Source organism: Panthera tigris, chromosome D3 (assembly GCF_018350195.1).
Source record: "Panthera tigris isolate Pti1 chromosome D3, P.tigris_Pti1_mat1.1, whole genome shotgun sequence".
Classification (NCBI taxonomy): domain Eukaryota; kingdom Metazoa; phylum Chordata; class Mammalia; order Carnivora; family Felidae; genus Panthera; species Panthera tigris.
The window spans coordinates 34,337,396-34,353,194 of NC_056671.1; the positions used below are offsets into that span (position 1 = coordinate 34,337,396).

Here is a 15,799-nt window from a genome sequence, read left to right on the forward strand (position 1 = left end):
TTTAAGAATCTTTATGATAGGAGGGACACCTGAGTGGCTCAGTTGGTTAAGCGTCTGATTCTTGATTTAGGTTCAGGTCATGATCTCATGGTTCATGAGTTCTAGCCCCATGTGGGGTTCTGTGCTGAGTGTGGAGCCTGCTTAAAATTCTGTCTCTCTCTCTCTCTCTGTCTCTTTCAGTCTCTCTCTCTCTCTGTCTGTCTCTCTCGGGGCTTCTGGCTGGTTCAGTTGGTTAAGCGTCCAATTCTTGATGTCGGCTCAGGTCATGATCTCAAGGTCCGTGAGTTTGAGCCCCGCGTCAGACTCCACACTGACGGGGCACAGCCTGCTTGGGATTCTCTTCCCCTCGCTCTCTGCCCCTTCCCCACTTGTGCTCTTTCTCTCTCAAAATAAATAAATAAATATATTTTTTAAAAATAATCATTTTGATAGGAGGACTTGCAAAGAGGTGATGATATCAACTCCCAAAGTGAAGGAAACAGTACAAGGAGGGGCAGGCTGAAGGTGACAGCAGCAGCTGCCACCCACCTTCAGCTGGCTCCCCCTGCGACCCCACGGCCCACCTGGCCGTGTTCCTTCCGCTCGCTGGAACCCGGGGCCGAGGGTCTTGAAAGGCCAGAAGTCTCCAGCCTTGTGAAAATGACAGCGACTTTCCCAGCAAAAGTGAGGTGGGGGCCCCGCCTCCCCCTGGAACATCTCGGTCCACAAGCTCCCTCACTCAGCGGTGCAACCTGCTGAGGGGTGTCCAGGACCCCCAAAGTCAGGGCAGAGCTCACTCAGTGCCCATCGCTCAAGCAGAGCAAACCGGTTTCTTCTTTGTGTCCCTGTGAGCTGTGTTTTTTTTTCCCCAAAGGTGACCTAGGAGAGCAGTACCCATCACCACTGGCTCCTTCAGATGGGAAGGCTGGCTCCCATGGTTTATTTGAAACAATCGTGTGGTGGTTTGGGGGGCCGTGAACTACAAATTCTCAACACTTGTGACCTTCAGATATTTGCCTGCTTATGGTCCGAGAAAGCACCCGGGGACTTGCTGAAGCCATCATCATGTGAACCCTTTACCTGGCTGTGGGTTCAATCCTCCTCTGTATTCTCCAGGAGAATGTTGTTCCATTCCTGAGTTCTCCACGTAAACATAATACCGGAATAAATAAGCTTTTCGCCACTGAGGACGACTGACTGAAACGCCATGCCCTTCACTTCACCTACACAGCGGCCGCTTTCACCAGGAGGCTGGGGAGTTGGTTCTAGGCCAAGGGTTTTCCAGTATTTGGGAGGGTAACTGCCTAACTCGCCTAACTCCCATGTTCAAAGCTCACTCCTCCTTCCTTTGTTTTCCTTGGTCCCAAGTCGTTCTCTCTAAAGCTTCATAAAAACTCTGAATATTCATGAATGGGCTCACTCAGATTCTTTCTTCTGGGCCTCAATTCCATCACTCCTTAGAATAAACTGCCTAATGAGATCCAAATCACTCTGATGTTACTGATATTTACTGGCAGATAAAATATCCTTCTGGAGATATTTAAAAGACCGTGTACACACAATACATGTTAAACCAGAACGACCCGGGATCTACATGGAACATGTTTCACTTCTTCAAAAAACCCCAATAGAAAGCCCTGTCTGGGAACATGACATGAATCGAGGTTTGCAGCTGGAAGTTTTTTCATTAGAAATTATTAGAAATAAAAACCTACCTGGAACTATGGTGGACTTCACCCCTCTACGCCTTGCTTTATGGAAGAAGACAAAATGGCTGCCTCTGAAGGAAATTTGGGAACATGGTATTTCCACTGATTTGCTGAAGTCAGATATCTCATATTGTTCTTACTCTACATATCTTACCCCTCCGTCTCCTTCAGAAAAATATAAAATGACCGATATGGTGCGTCATGTTTTTTCTTCTTGCCCACACACTGTTTCACAGACTTGGACTTCTCTTCAACGGAGAATCTGTGTCCTCTCAACCACATAGCAAGGAGAATTATCCATGAGATAGCCAAGAACCAGCTAAGAATGACGGTCAGGAAGTCCCTTTATCGTATCGTGGAAACAGAAGTAAACTTAGAACGAGCAGTGGTCTCAGAGCCTAACTGTGACACTGTGAAGGTCACATGTAAGGATCCATTTGCTATCTATAAAAATGCTCAAGAGCGGCCCAGGGAAATGGGTTCACTTCTGAAATTAGCCAAGTGCCCACTTGCATGAGGTTCTGCGATCAGCGAAGCAGCCTTGGGGGAGAGTGTATTAACTCTTCCCGCCCACATTCCAGCCGACTCCAAGGCCAAGGGAGGGGAGGAAGCGGATCTAATTCTGCATGAGGCGTGGGCTTCTGGGAACGCCCTTCCACTTCTCCCAGGAGGCCCAGGATGGCAACCGGGACCAGGGAGGGGAAAATGACCTGCATCTGTTTTATTTTGGATCCGTTTAAGTGCCTGTCAGATGTAAGGGAGGCTTGGTCAAGAGCCCTCACGCAGAGTCCAGGGAATATTTGTTCACCAAATATAGACACCTCGTAGGCCAGCAGGCGAGGCTATTCTGGTGTAGCCGGTGAATGGCTGACGCTGAGTTATCCCACTTGAATATCGGAACAAAATAATGACAAAGGACTGTTCAGTGGGACAGCTATTACTGCTCATCTGAGAGGTGTGAGAGTTAACCAAGAGAAGGCAGGAGTTCCCCATCTCTCCAAGCTTGAAGGTCGCACTTGAACAACAAATACGTTTGTGCGTTCTACGCGGTGGTAGTTGTATCTCTAGGATCCACTGATTGGAAACACGTAAGAGGACAGTCATGACAGAAACCTGTCGTGAGTCAGTAATTTGCAAATAGATTTGTATTTACCAATTACAACAATATCAACATACATTTGAAATGTAGTGTGAGAATATCATTTTAAGTCTCCAAATGAAGGTAGTATGTACCGAAACTCATCCCCCTGCGGCCACCGTCACTTTCTCTGAAGCTTCATAACGACGCTGAAATTTTTTTTAATGTTTATTTATTTTTGAAGGAGAGAGAGACAGAGTGTGAGTGGGGGAGGGGCAGAGAGAGAGGGAGACACAGAATCCCAAGCAGGCTCCAGGCCCTGAGCTGTCAGCACAGAGCCCGACAAACTTTCTTTAAACTGTATGCAGACATACACATACATGCATATTCACACATGCACATATACATATGCACATACATACAAATATATACATATGTACACATACACACAGATACATACATATAAAGATTAGATAAGAGCTGACCTGCCTTGACTAAAGGGGGTGCAGGGAGGAGAAGACTTCTTGTCTCCCATCTTCTCAGGACTCCTTTGAGCGCCTCCTGCAGCCTCCTAGCTTCTTGGACACGTCTATTTTTCCAGAAGAAAGTTCTGCCTTCACCATTCAAGGGAAAACCCACTCTTACTCTGTGACACTTGTCACACTCGGGTATTTGTGTCAAGATGACTGCCCTCCATGTGACAGATGGGCAGATGAGCCTCTAATATAGAAATACCTTAGAGGTCCTGTCTACTTTTGAGACTATTTTGAGGGCTTTGTTCCTTCAGAGAGGAATTTTGGTCCCTTTAGACATTAATATGAGAAAGCTGACATTTGTTCGCATTTTCAAAGGCAAAAAGGGTACTCCTAATATATTTCCACTAGGAATTGGACATTGGCCAGGTCAGACGACCAAGGTGTCACCATGATTCCTTTTGCAAGAATGAACATGAGAAATGGGGAAGACCATAAGATCATAATGGAACCAGAACCAAGCTGCCTTATGACACAGAAAATGCTGGCAGATTTAGCCTAACACAGCCCAATGCCATTAATAACAGTGTAAGATTTCATTGACTCCGGTGATAGAGTCAGGAGCAGGTCCAATGGAACACCGATAACATAATCAGTGATTGTAATCGGTAGCCTGGCCCAGGAAGGCCTGGCAGTCATGGTGATCTTGACCGGAAGTGACGAATGGCTACACCAGGACCCAGGCATTTCTTGCCCGTCTAATTTGCATCGCAACCAGAAAAATCTAAAAATCTGTCCCAGCAGATGGGGGGCAACTCCCTTGATACAAGCACCTGAACGTGACAGGGTGAGAGCAACTTTTCCCTTGTAAGTTGAAAGCCGTAGACCCAGTGGCCCGAGAAGCAGTGACCTTTCTGCAAATGCGGACTCGCCCAAGCATGGCTGGCGTTGACAGGAGGCACCCAGGAACCCCACGTTAAAGATCAGTGGCTGACACTCTGAGGCTGGCCCGGGCCTCCAGGTCTAAGAACACTTAGCTGCTGAGGTCAAGATGAGTCCTTGTTCTTCCCGACCTTGTACTGGGTAAGAAGGGGTCTTTCCTGATATGAGGGCAAGTGTCTGGTTGAGGTGAGAGCTCACTCAGTGCCCTGGGATGCCAGTCAATCCCCTTTGGAGTGGAGCCGGCATCCTAAAGCAGAGGCACATGAGGGAGCTGCTTGGCACGGAGCTTTGGCAGTGGGATTCACTCAGCACTGAGGTCAGTGGGCAGCATGGTTGGTAACAGAGAGGAGAGGAGAGGACAACCAATCCTAACCACGGCGGCGTGGGAGCCACTAAATCAGAAGGGAGGACGGGCTGACAGGCTCCCTGCAGAGACAACGGGGAGGCATGTTCCAGTCCTTGGAGACAACAGGGATTATCTTGAGTAGACTGTGCAGACCTGCCGAGCAGGGGACAACCTCAGCAGTGACTCAGGCAGGTGACTCATCCGGAAGCCACGGAGGAGATAAGCTGAGATGATACAGGGAAAGTTGCATGTTCTTTGCAGCTGGTTAGAAGATCCAGCATTAGGAGTCCCAACCTTAACCAAGTGCTCTGGGCCAGCCCGGAATAATGACTATTTCAGAAGCAAGACCATTCTGCACAAGAGACGGACAGGAACTAGAAGGAGGGGAAGGGCAAGTAAGATGGCCAAAGCCCCAAATGCCAACTTAAAAAAAAAAAAAAATTTCATGTCTATTTGGGTTTTTTTTTTGTTTTTAATTTTTTTTTAATGTTTATTTATTATTGAGAGACAGAGAGACACAGAATGTGAGCAGGAGGGGGGCAGAGAGAGGAGGAGACACAGAATCCGGAGCAGGCTCCAGGCTCCGAGCTGTCAGTGCAGAGCCCGACGCGGGGCTCAAACTCACAACCTGCGAGATCATGACCTGAGCTGAAGTTGGTCACCCAACCAACTGAACCACCCAGGTGCTCCTGTTTATTTGTTTTTTGAGAGAGAGACAGAGTGTGAAAGAGGGAGGGGCAGAGAGAGAGGGAGACACAGAATCCGAAGCAGGCTACAGGCTCTGAACTATCAGCACAGAGCCCGATGTGGGGCTCGAACTCACGAACCGTGAGCTTATGACGTGAGCCGAAGTGGGACATCAAACTGCAACTATTTTAAATACCTACAAGGCTTCTAAAGATCTGGACTTATATTTCCAATAATAGTGGTAGCTAACATCAGACCCAGTACTAAATGCTTTCTATATTTATCCCAGTAACAACTTATGGGCAACCCTTCACTTATGATCATCTCTATTTTGCAGATGAGGAAACTGAGGCTTGGAAAGAAAGGTCATGTGACTTGTTCAAGGTCATACGGCTCATAAGAGGCAGACGAGGCTTTGACCACAGGACCTTCGGTGCCTAGATCCTTCGTCACCAGGATATACCAACAGTTACATAAGTCTTGCTCAAATTTGGGTAGTAGAACTGGGCCCTGAACTTTAGCTAAAGTCTCCTAAAATTCTGACTCTAACTCTAAGCCCTCTGGAAGGTACGAACGAAAAGTTTTTAGAATGTCATATTTTGAGGGTCTAACTATGATGACAGAATGAAAAGGAACTTCAGTTAATGGCACAGAAACACAAGAAAATTCATTGAAATAGGAGAAGTTTTTCCTAATCAAGAGGCCCTGTAGGTTTGTGGACACTTTTCCAAAGGCAGGTCATGGAAAGCTCATTAGCTGAGTCATTTTGAATGGAACCAGACAAAGTGTCCGCAAACGTCCAGGAGCGCTCTCTCCCACATCGGACAAAATGACCTAATTGGGCTTTTCATCTCCCATTGTAAAGAACTCATTTTTCCACAGGGAACTGCACAATCAGTTCATCATCCTTCCCTGTCCTTTAGGTTCATAGAAAACGTGAAGCTAGAACATAACGGTGCCCTAGAAAATGCAAACAATTGTTACACTGCATTATGCTAAAACCTTTCTATTTTTTGGTAATCCAGTAAGAAGCAATTTTTTTTTATTCGAGCACATGTAAAAACAATGTCATGGAAATATCCTGAACGGTGTAGAGTGAACTGAAAAATAAACGGTCTGTACAATTTTGAAGATACCTATTTGGCATCATGATGGCTGCAATGAGAGCATTAAAACGCAGAACTTCGGGGCGCCTGGGTGGCGCAGTCGATTAAGCGTCGGACTTCAGCCAGGTCACGATCTCGCGGTCCGTGAGTTCGAGCCCCGCGTCAGGCTCTGGGCTGATGGCTCGGAGCCTGGAGCCTGTTTCCGACTCTGTGTCTCCCTCTCTCTCTGCCCCTCCCCCGTTCATGCTCTGTCTCTCTCTGTCCCAAAAATAAATAAAAAACGTTGGAAAAAAAAAATTTAAAAAAAAAAAAAAGAACCCAGAACTTCATTATTTCAGAAATACAGTTTATCGTTAGCCTCTCGGTTCCATTAGACTGATTATTTAAATTCTGGGGAGTGACAGCTATGCATAGAAACACCCTACATATGATTACGAGGGGCTTTGCTACATTGCCTATCAGCCACATTGGGCCAAGTTCCGGGGGGATACACACATAGACACATAGACACAGGATCTCACACTTGCTGGCTGCCTTTTATTATTATTTTTTTTTTATTTTTTTATTATTTTTTTACTCCCTCTTCTTCTCCTCCTCTTTTCCCTCTCCCCCTGCGCTCCTCCTGCTTCTCCTCTTTCTCTTCCTCCCTCTTTCGAATGGCAAGAACATTCACAATTCTCCAAAGAATGGTGTTGCTGGGCTACTATTATCTATAACATTAATGATCACCTCCGAGGCTAATGTCCAGGGGCCACTGTAAGATGCAAACACCAGCTCCCTCAGTTCTGTTGGGTACTCACCTCTTCAGAAGTTTCAGTCTCTCCTCTCTGGAATGAGCTCCTCAGATACCTCGGGGCTTGGACCTAGTCCACAGGCAGAGTAGACAGAATGTTGCAAGCCTTCTAACAAATGAGCTAGGTGCCCCAGGAGGCATGGTCAGTTGAATGTTACCTCCAGGGACTCTGAATGTGGAAGGGAGAGGGTCTCAGCCTGGGAATTATTTTGCCCACATCTTCCTGCTTGTTCTGAAGGAAATACTATCCCCCAGGAGGCTGAGGCTGTTGATGGCTTTCCCAAGCCCCCACGCCTCTGTCAGGAGGGATAAGGGGGTCCCCGGACTCACTCTGCCATCTGGCAGGGTGGCCTGGCAGAAAATTTCAGAGACCTAAACAGCAGGAATTTCAGGAAACGTATGAGTCTGTCCACAGTCTTCTGTGTGTTTTTTCTCCTCTCTCTCTTCCACTGTTCTTTATAACTCTTTCCTCCACCCCTGTTCTCTCTACACCCCCCTCCTTCTCTTTACTTATTAGCCTCATCCCCATTCCTTCTCTAGGATCCCAGTTCTCTGTCTTCTCCTGGTTTTCAGCAGCCTGGGGAGAAAGTAATCATTCCCAGGGGGAAAAAATGCCTCCACCCTCAATTCCTGCAGTGTTAGGGCTTAAAGGTTACACTGGCCTCGATGGTACTGCCTGCCTGCACACTGTGATCCAAGCTTTGTGCTAACGTGATGGTGGCAGAACCACCTTCTCCACCCGCTGCTGTTTCTCCCATCTGGTGACTTGGGTTGTGTAATTCAGACACAGAGCGTGAGGCATGGGCATTTGACCAGTCCGATCCTGGAACTGGAGCTGCGGGGGTCTGGGACCAAGCACCCAGCATGCAGAGAGGGTGTGCCCGGCAAGCAGAGAGCACATAACGAGAGGTCCATGGCCGAGGGCAGGCCAGGATGTTCAGGGAGCAGGGTATAGGCCCCTCTCCTGGTTCTTCATTGTCTCAGCTCCTTGGAGTCCCTTCCCTCCATGGCCTCTGCTGTCTTTCCCCCAAGGACTGGTCTGAGCAAATTCTATCAGCCTCACAAGACATGAATGCCCAAAGACTCCCCACCGCCCTCTGGGGAGGAGCCAGGGGAGCAACACGGTGTGGCAACTCAACCTCATTGTCTGGACGGTTGCCCGCCAGGGGCGCTGCGCAGCTGAGGCTTAGCATGCCTTAGCATCCTTCCCTTTCAAGGCTCCTTCTGTGGCGGACTTCTCTCGTGTCTCTTTTACAGACACTGGGGGCCCAAGGGGAGTTCAGAAATGATCAGCTGCTGGGGAAATGATACACATTTAAAGTTCTACAGACACATTTCCAGAAACACATCTTTTGCATGAAGAGACGCACACCATCTCATTTACCCTCAAAAATGTCAGCAGGAACTTCTCGTTATAAAATCTTTGGCCATATAAGTGTCTCAGGAAAATATTCCCTGAGCATACTGTGAGGTCTATAAGGAGCAAGAGGAAGAAAGCCGACAGAGGCAGAGACAAAGGCCACCTGCGCCAACAGCTTGGCATCGGGATGCTGTGCTATCTGGATGGCAGATTCCACTGAGAGATGAACAGAGAGTCTCTCCCCGCTCTGGGGGAAGGACCCCATTTTAAGGTAACGTAAATGGTATTTGAGAAATGGTGCGTCTAAGGTGGAACCAAGGACTGAGAATCATTCTGCCAAGAATATCAAGAGCATCTTCGTGTAAATAACCTGTGACCTCATCAGTCTCACTGGATTACCCTGGACAAAAGGAAAATTCTGGAAGGGCCTGAGGCTTCTGCCCCAGTAGGACTACGGAGATGGCATTGGAGACCCTGCCAGACGTGGTCTGAGCTGAGTGCTATTAAGATACTGCCAACACGACCTCGCATCACCCTACACTCTGTGCACTGAGAATTAAGCCATAAGCAAGCCAGATTCCGCCCTCAAGAAGCTGATATTCTAGAGGGAGAAGAAGGCAAGTAACCAGCGGAACAAATTTTACAACTGGGACAACTTGAAGATGCTTCGTTCATAACAGGTGTCCCTCCTCTGCCTGAGAGGGTCAGACACGACTTCTTCCTGCAAAGCATATCTACGTTTCCAACATGCCTCTGCACCTCCAAATGCGATAGCTTTCATTAGAGTCCTACAGGGTTACAGCTCTAGGTAAAAAGGAAGCTCGTGGTTGGTTTTTCCATTTGGGGGGATGGCATGAATCTGTCATTTGATGCTTCATGACTTAAGAGCAGACTGCTAGGGGTACAGAGTCTCGGAGGCCATGAGTCAGTAGAAAGAAAAGGCTGTCTAAATCAAGAGACCTGGGTTTACTTGCCATCTATCCATCTTGGCAGAGTCACTTAACGGCAGTGTCCTCGTTTGTAAAATGAGTCCAGTGTTGCCCGCCCTAAACCGATGCATCTGGCGGGGCGGTAGCAAGGATCCAACAAGTTCAAGTAGATTCGTGCACGTTCATGAACCAAGAGATGCCACACACACAAAGGGAGGTTGCTCTCAGTGGCAGCTGCACCACCCGGTGGGCTTATAAGGTTATCATTCTTGTTCAAGGAGATCTGGTAGGGGGCCTCGTTTTAAAACTGAAGGTCTCGAGTCCCAAAAAGCCCCCCAGTCCCACACGGCTGGCCCGGTACCCTCTAATAGTGCTGGCAAATCAGACCTTGAGTTTTAATCTCTCATTTACTCCAAACCTTCCCTTCAAGCCCAGGTTAGTAGTTCATTAACCTTTTATATTTTTTTTAATGGTTATTTATTTTTAAGAGACACAGAGTGTGAGTTGGGGAGGGGCAGAGAGAGAGGGAGACACAGAATCCTTAGCAGGCTCCAGGCTCCGACCTGTCAGCACAGAGCCCGACGCAGGGCTCGAACTCACAAACCATGAGATCGTGACCTGAGCCGAAGTCAGACGTTCAACCGACGGAGCCACCCAGGTGCCCCTCGTTAACCAACCACATCTGGACCTCACTTTGTCGAACAAGGAAATAGAATTAAGAATGGGTTTTCTACCTTGGTGCCATGTTAGAACTACCTAGAAAGTGCTTACATTTTTCCATTTGGGGGACGCGCCCCACAGCGATGATTACATCGCAATATAATTATTATTCATTACTAAATGACAGTCTTTGGAAGGTCCCAGTCACCCGCGTTTGGCTTGATGTTGTGTTGTTATTGCCGCTCTTTGTCTCTGGGTGACTCCAACATGCAGCCAGCACCCCAAGTTCGAACTCTGTCCCTTCTCCCCCCCCCCACTTACAGGACTCCCCTCCCCAGCCTACCCCCCTTCCAGATGTGTGAGTCCCCTGCAGACAGAAGCTCTGGGGTTCCGCGCCCCCCTCATAGGCCCTCAAGGGAGCCCCGGTGCCTGGCCAGACTCGTATGAACACAAAAGGCTTTTTGCCTCTCTTTGAGCAGAAGGAGGGGTGGGGGTGAGGGCAAGCTGTTCTTTAGAACTTGCTGCCAGAATGAGATATGAAAATAGACGTAAAGACAATTTGGGAATAAGGTAAACCTTAAGTCCAAATAAAAGGACTGACTTTAATTTATAATGTCATATTTCAAAATGACGTATCCCCTAATAACTAAAACGATAGAGCGCGGGCCACGTGACCTGGGACTGAAGAAAAGCCGGTGTGGGCATTCATAAAACTCGGCAGATGCAGACGGCGTCAGACGCCCAGGGAGGGAGGGTCTGGCCATTGGCAAGATGAGGCTTTCCCAGACCTGTCACCAGCAGCTCCGTCTGTGGCCTCGTCGTTGTGTCTTGCCGGTGAGTGACTTCACCCTCTGCCCAGTCCTCTTCATGTAAATGGAAGGTTCCAACCATTCTGTGAATTAATCAAAGAGTAAATGGCCAAGTGACGCTCCAAGATTCTGGCTCTGAAGAGCAACCCGTCTCTGACACAGCAGGCATCTCCCAGCAGGGCCTGGCGGTGCCGAATGTTTATACTTCCCAGAGTAACCCTGGTAACTCAAGACAATGTGCCTTCTGGCGTGCCTTCCTGGTCCCCGGCATATGGCTCTTGCCCAATGAGCGGCTGCCCTGCTTCTGCCCTCTACTCCTCCAGGGTCCCTGCCCAGAATATCCTCTGACCCCCACCTCCATTATCTGGGGCCCGCCACCCCTCAAGCCCCAGCCGATGCCCTGCTCTGAGGCCGCCCTGCCTCAGCCACCCCAGCTCACAGCAATAGTAACGGAACGCACTCAGGGTGCTTGCGCCACTAGTCTGAAATTCACAAAGCACTGAAACAACAAAGGTTTTTCATACTTCATTTAGCAGCAAAACCTGACCTGAATCAACACGAGGCTATTTTTAATCTTTGTTCATCCTACTTAGTATGAATAGCCGTACATTTCTCTGCAGAAATATTAACATGCTCAATTATGGGGCACAGCCCCAGGCCCTGTCGTAAGATTTATATAATACGTGGCATATTCACCATATTCCCTCTCCAAAGTATGAAAATTCTGAATTCTGAAACACACTGGGCCCTGGGGCTTTCAAATAAGGGATTGTGGACCTGTGTTAACACTTAGTTGGCTGTTACTCAGGTCAGGCAATGTTCTGGATGCTTTCCACATCCAGTTTTCTGCAGAAAATGTCCCACCACCAAGTTAATTACGAGGAAACTTCACAAAGAGGGAAAGTTACATTGACACCATACTGCTGGAGGCTTGTTTGATTTATAGGGTCTTTGTTGGTTGACTAGGGGAAAACACTGAAGATTTCTGAGCCAGAGAAAGGTAGGTTCAAAATGTCTAGGTTCATTCTGTTTTGAAACACCTGTTGATACAAGTCTGTGATCTGAGGTGTGTATTAGGAAGAGTCTCTGGTCAGTGGGAGCCTTACCATCGAGGGACTGGGGAGGAGAAATCTTGGAGCCATAATAATCAGTTAGGGTAGCATCAAAATTGTCTTGGAAAAGGGGTCAAAGGGAACAAAGAGAGAACGGAATGGAATGTTAGTCCAAGGACATGGCCTCAGGCATGTTCCCAGGGCCAATGCTTAGGCACAGGAAGCAAAGGAGAGCTCCAGCTACCAATTCCGGGAGCTGTGTGGGAAGCAGAGCCTGGGGAGAAAGCGGGCTTGTAGTCATTAGAGCCAGGGCATAAGAGCCAAGCAGGGAGGGCTTCGACGTGGGAGTGATGTGGGTGTCACCAGTCCCCCCCTCCCCCCCCCCCCCCCCGCCGTTGAGTGGCCTTTGAGTTCACTCAGCGACCCTGAGAGTACCCTGCCCCCTCTCTCTCTCTTTACCCCAGGCTCCATGCTTTTGTGGCTTCCTGTGCTGTATTGAAACAAACACGTTCCCAGGAGGCAAGGAAGAATCAACAAGTCAGGGGCTTTATGAGGAGTGCATTTTGCTAAGCCCCCAGAGGCTGCCCTGGTGCTCAGGCTCAAGATGCAGCGGCAGAGGTCCCTGGGGACAGGACCGTCCCTCAGGCCAGCACTGTGGTGACGTGCAGGGTGGCTCCAGGGGTCTCAGGCGTGAGCTTCAGAGAATGGGGACCCACAGGCTGGTGCTCACACACAGGATGGCTGTCGGGTGACACTTGGGACGCACACACAGCAAACATGTGTCAGTGTGAATGAGCATGAATGAGTACAGAGACATCGTTCCCTGGAAGGAAGAAGGAACAGAGAGGTTTTAAGGGACAGATGATAGGTAGAAGAGATTTTGGAAAAGGCCAAAAGAGGAATTGTAGCTGTCCTAGCGTTTTGTACATCGGATTTGTGATTCCTTCTAGGTAACTTTCCTGCAGAGATTCTGGTAGGGGCTGAAATTCACCTATCAGGCTTTGAAGCCTACCTCTCAAGCTAAAGAAAATTTGTAAAAGGACAAGAAAGAAACCAACAAATAGGAAGAAGGCAGGAGATGTGAGGGGTTTGGGGCAGATGGGGTTCTGAGCACCGTGGCAGCAGTCAGGACCCTGAAGAGGACGTCAGCCAGCGTGTGATCCTGTCTGGGGTGATCCAGTGACCAAAGAACACCTGCACCTGCCATGGGCTCACTGTGCCCCCACGTCACCCCGATCTTCACCCACACAACAGCCTGGGTTGCAGTTGCCTGGGGACTAGAAGGAAAAGGGCTTTGTCCCAACTTGAAGTCAACACTGAGGGGAAAAAAAAAACCCAAAACCCAGAGAATCTCCACAGAAGGCAAATCCTGAAAGCCATCGGGAATTCAAGGGGACAAGGAATCGGAGTGAGACGTGGCGACCACGAGATCAAAAGCTCCTCAGAATCTTGCAGAAATGTGGAGGAGACAAAGCCTCACTTTGTTGATAAAGATCCCGCCGTGGCTGGAGAAATGCAGGGGTGGCAGATGCTTTGATGGCATTTCCGATTCAGCTCTTGCCTAAACCTTATCAAATTGGATTTTCTACTTGGACAAGCCAGGGAAGTTTATTTCGGCCAGTGGTTTTGCAAATGCATTTTGCCCTGCCTCGGAGTGGTTATTCAGGCTACGTCTTAGCCCAACGCCTGGGGATAGAACAGGTGCAAAGTGGTACAGCCATGGTTGGAAACAGGCAAGTGGGACTGGAACCCGGGTGCTCACAGGATCCTGCCCCCTTACCCCAGGCCTGAGGCAGGCCCACCCACCCCGTGGGCAAGGCTGGGGCAAGGGTACAATGGAGGCCTGTTTTTCCCACCTCCGTCCATCCTGGCCCTCCCGGAGAAGTGCACACATGTCTGCGGGCACACTGGCCTGTGAACAGCCCCTGCCTTTGGGGTCAGCTTGCAGCCCTGGGGACCAGAAACATGGTCTAGAGGACGGGGCACAGGCTCTGGGTGGGCACGTCTCCGTGGCGTTTGAAGCCCCTCCCCACCGTGAGAGGGGCCCAGCAAGGAGAACAACAAGAGTGAGGGCCCCTAAGCTGTGGGGCTCAGGCTGGAACACCGGCCGTTGGACCTAGGCTCCAAGGAGCACATTTGCAAAGCTTAGACTTCAGCCAGGACTAGAGAGTTCGGTGAGACCCCTCCGCCACCCCCACCCCCGCCCACACATCAGGAGTGACGTCCTGACTGGATAGGATTGCCTTGCCCTCCACTCTATCTGCACACCGCAGCCCTGAATAATCTTTCTTACATGTAAGTCCGCCCATGACCCTTCAGCAACGAGGCCAGGCCAGGTTCCTGACCACCCATCTACCCTCTTGCTGCAGACCACCCCTCACGCCCCTCCGTGTGTTCTGGACAACTGGCATATAGTTCTCTCTGCACGCTCGGCACTCTCCTGCCTCTGCCGTTTTTGTTTTGGTTTTTGTTTTTTTTGCTCACGCCATTCCAGCCACTAGAACACCTCCGTCTTTATGGCTTCCCCGCTCGGCTGTCCCCTCAGTGTTGTGCATTCTCGATGGAAACTCTGCACCGTAGCTGCCTCCTGGTTCCCCCCCCCCAGACCCTGCCCTAGACCCTCATCTTCTGGCCACAGGCTCTGCAGCACATTCATCCGTGGGGCTTACGCAGGAAGCCCAGAGAGTGTGTGGACCGGTCCTTGGTAACGTGGACTGGGCAGAATTTAACAGACATAGCCCTATACCAGGGTACGAAAACCCGGCCTTTAGAGAGACACTTCTTCAGAGAAGAAAAGAGATATGGAAGCAATCTTCGGGGGCCTGCTGTGTCCATCATGGGGTGTTTCCACAGGTCTCCTGAGCCCGGGCCCGGATCACCACAAGCACAGAGCCCTCGGGGCCCTTTGGCTGCACTCAGCACACGTCCAGCTGACTTCCAATTCTGGAGTCTCTGTTCTATCCCATTGGTCTATGTGTCTGTTTCTGTGCCAATGCCGTGCTGTCTTGATGATTATTACAGCTTTGTAGTAGAGGCTAAAGTCTGGGATTGTGACGCCTCCCGCCTCGGTCTTCTTCTTCAACATGACTTTGGCTCTTCGGGGTCTTTCGTGGTCCCATAGAAACTTTACCATATGTTTTCAGTCTTATGTGGATCCTGAGAAACTTAACAGAAGACCATGGGGGAGGGGGAGGAAAAAAAAATAGAGAAGGAGGGAGCCAAACCATAAGAGACTCTTAAAAACTGAGAATACACTGAGGGTTGATGGGAGGTGGGAGGGAGAGAAGGGTGGGTGATGGGCATTGAGGAGGGCACCTGTTGGGACCAGGTCTCCAAGGTGCTTGCTGAGTGGTCACCGATCAGCTGAGAGATGTTCCAGGTGCTTGCTGAGTGGTCACCGATCAGCTGAGAGATGTTCCACGGGTAAGGACTGGAAGCAACAAATCCCGGACCATTCCCCGTTGGGCTTGCAGATGGCCGTTACCGAGTTCCCAAGGGACCTCTGTCCCAGCCCCTGCTCTAGCAAACACAGCAGCTGGCGCCAAATCCGCCTCCAGCCGACTTGCTTTCCTTTCTCCCCGGAGTGAAGGGGACGGGCTCACAAAACGAATCTCATCAGCTCCTGGGAAAGTGATCCGTGCGTCACCAGGCCAAGCATGGTAACAGTAACACTGGTTGGAGGGATTAGCAAGGAAACCCAAACCTGCTATTTTCTGGCTCCACCGACAGTACCTGTGAGGATCAACCAAGGTGCGGTCCTGCGTGGAGCCCGCCCTCACGGTGTGGCTGCTCTGATCCCGGGAGGGCTTGGGGTCGCCAGCTGCTCAACGTTTGATTTGTTTCAGAAACTATTGGAGCCTCTGAGTTTACAGTGAG

At 49.7% G+C, this 15,799-nt stretch overlaps 1 long non-coding RNA gene across 1 annotated transcript; it reads right to left on the reverse strand.

Annotated features, from left to right (window-relative positions):
• Window positions 1-10,628: 10,628 nt before the first annotated feature.
• LOC122232545 lies at window positions 10,629-15,793 on the reverse strand. Its single transcript, XR_006209897.1, has 2 exons — window positions 15,656-15,793; window positions 10,629-10,954 (listed from the first exon to the last, which is right to left on the reverse strand). It is a non-coding gene; the product is annotated as an uncharacterized LOC122232545 (long non-coding RNA).
• Between the last annotated feature and the right edge of the window lie 6 nt (window positions 15,794-15,799).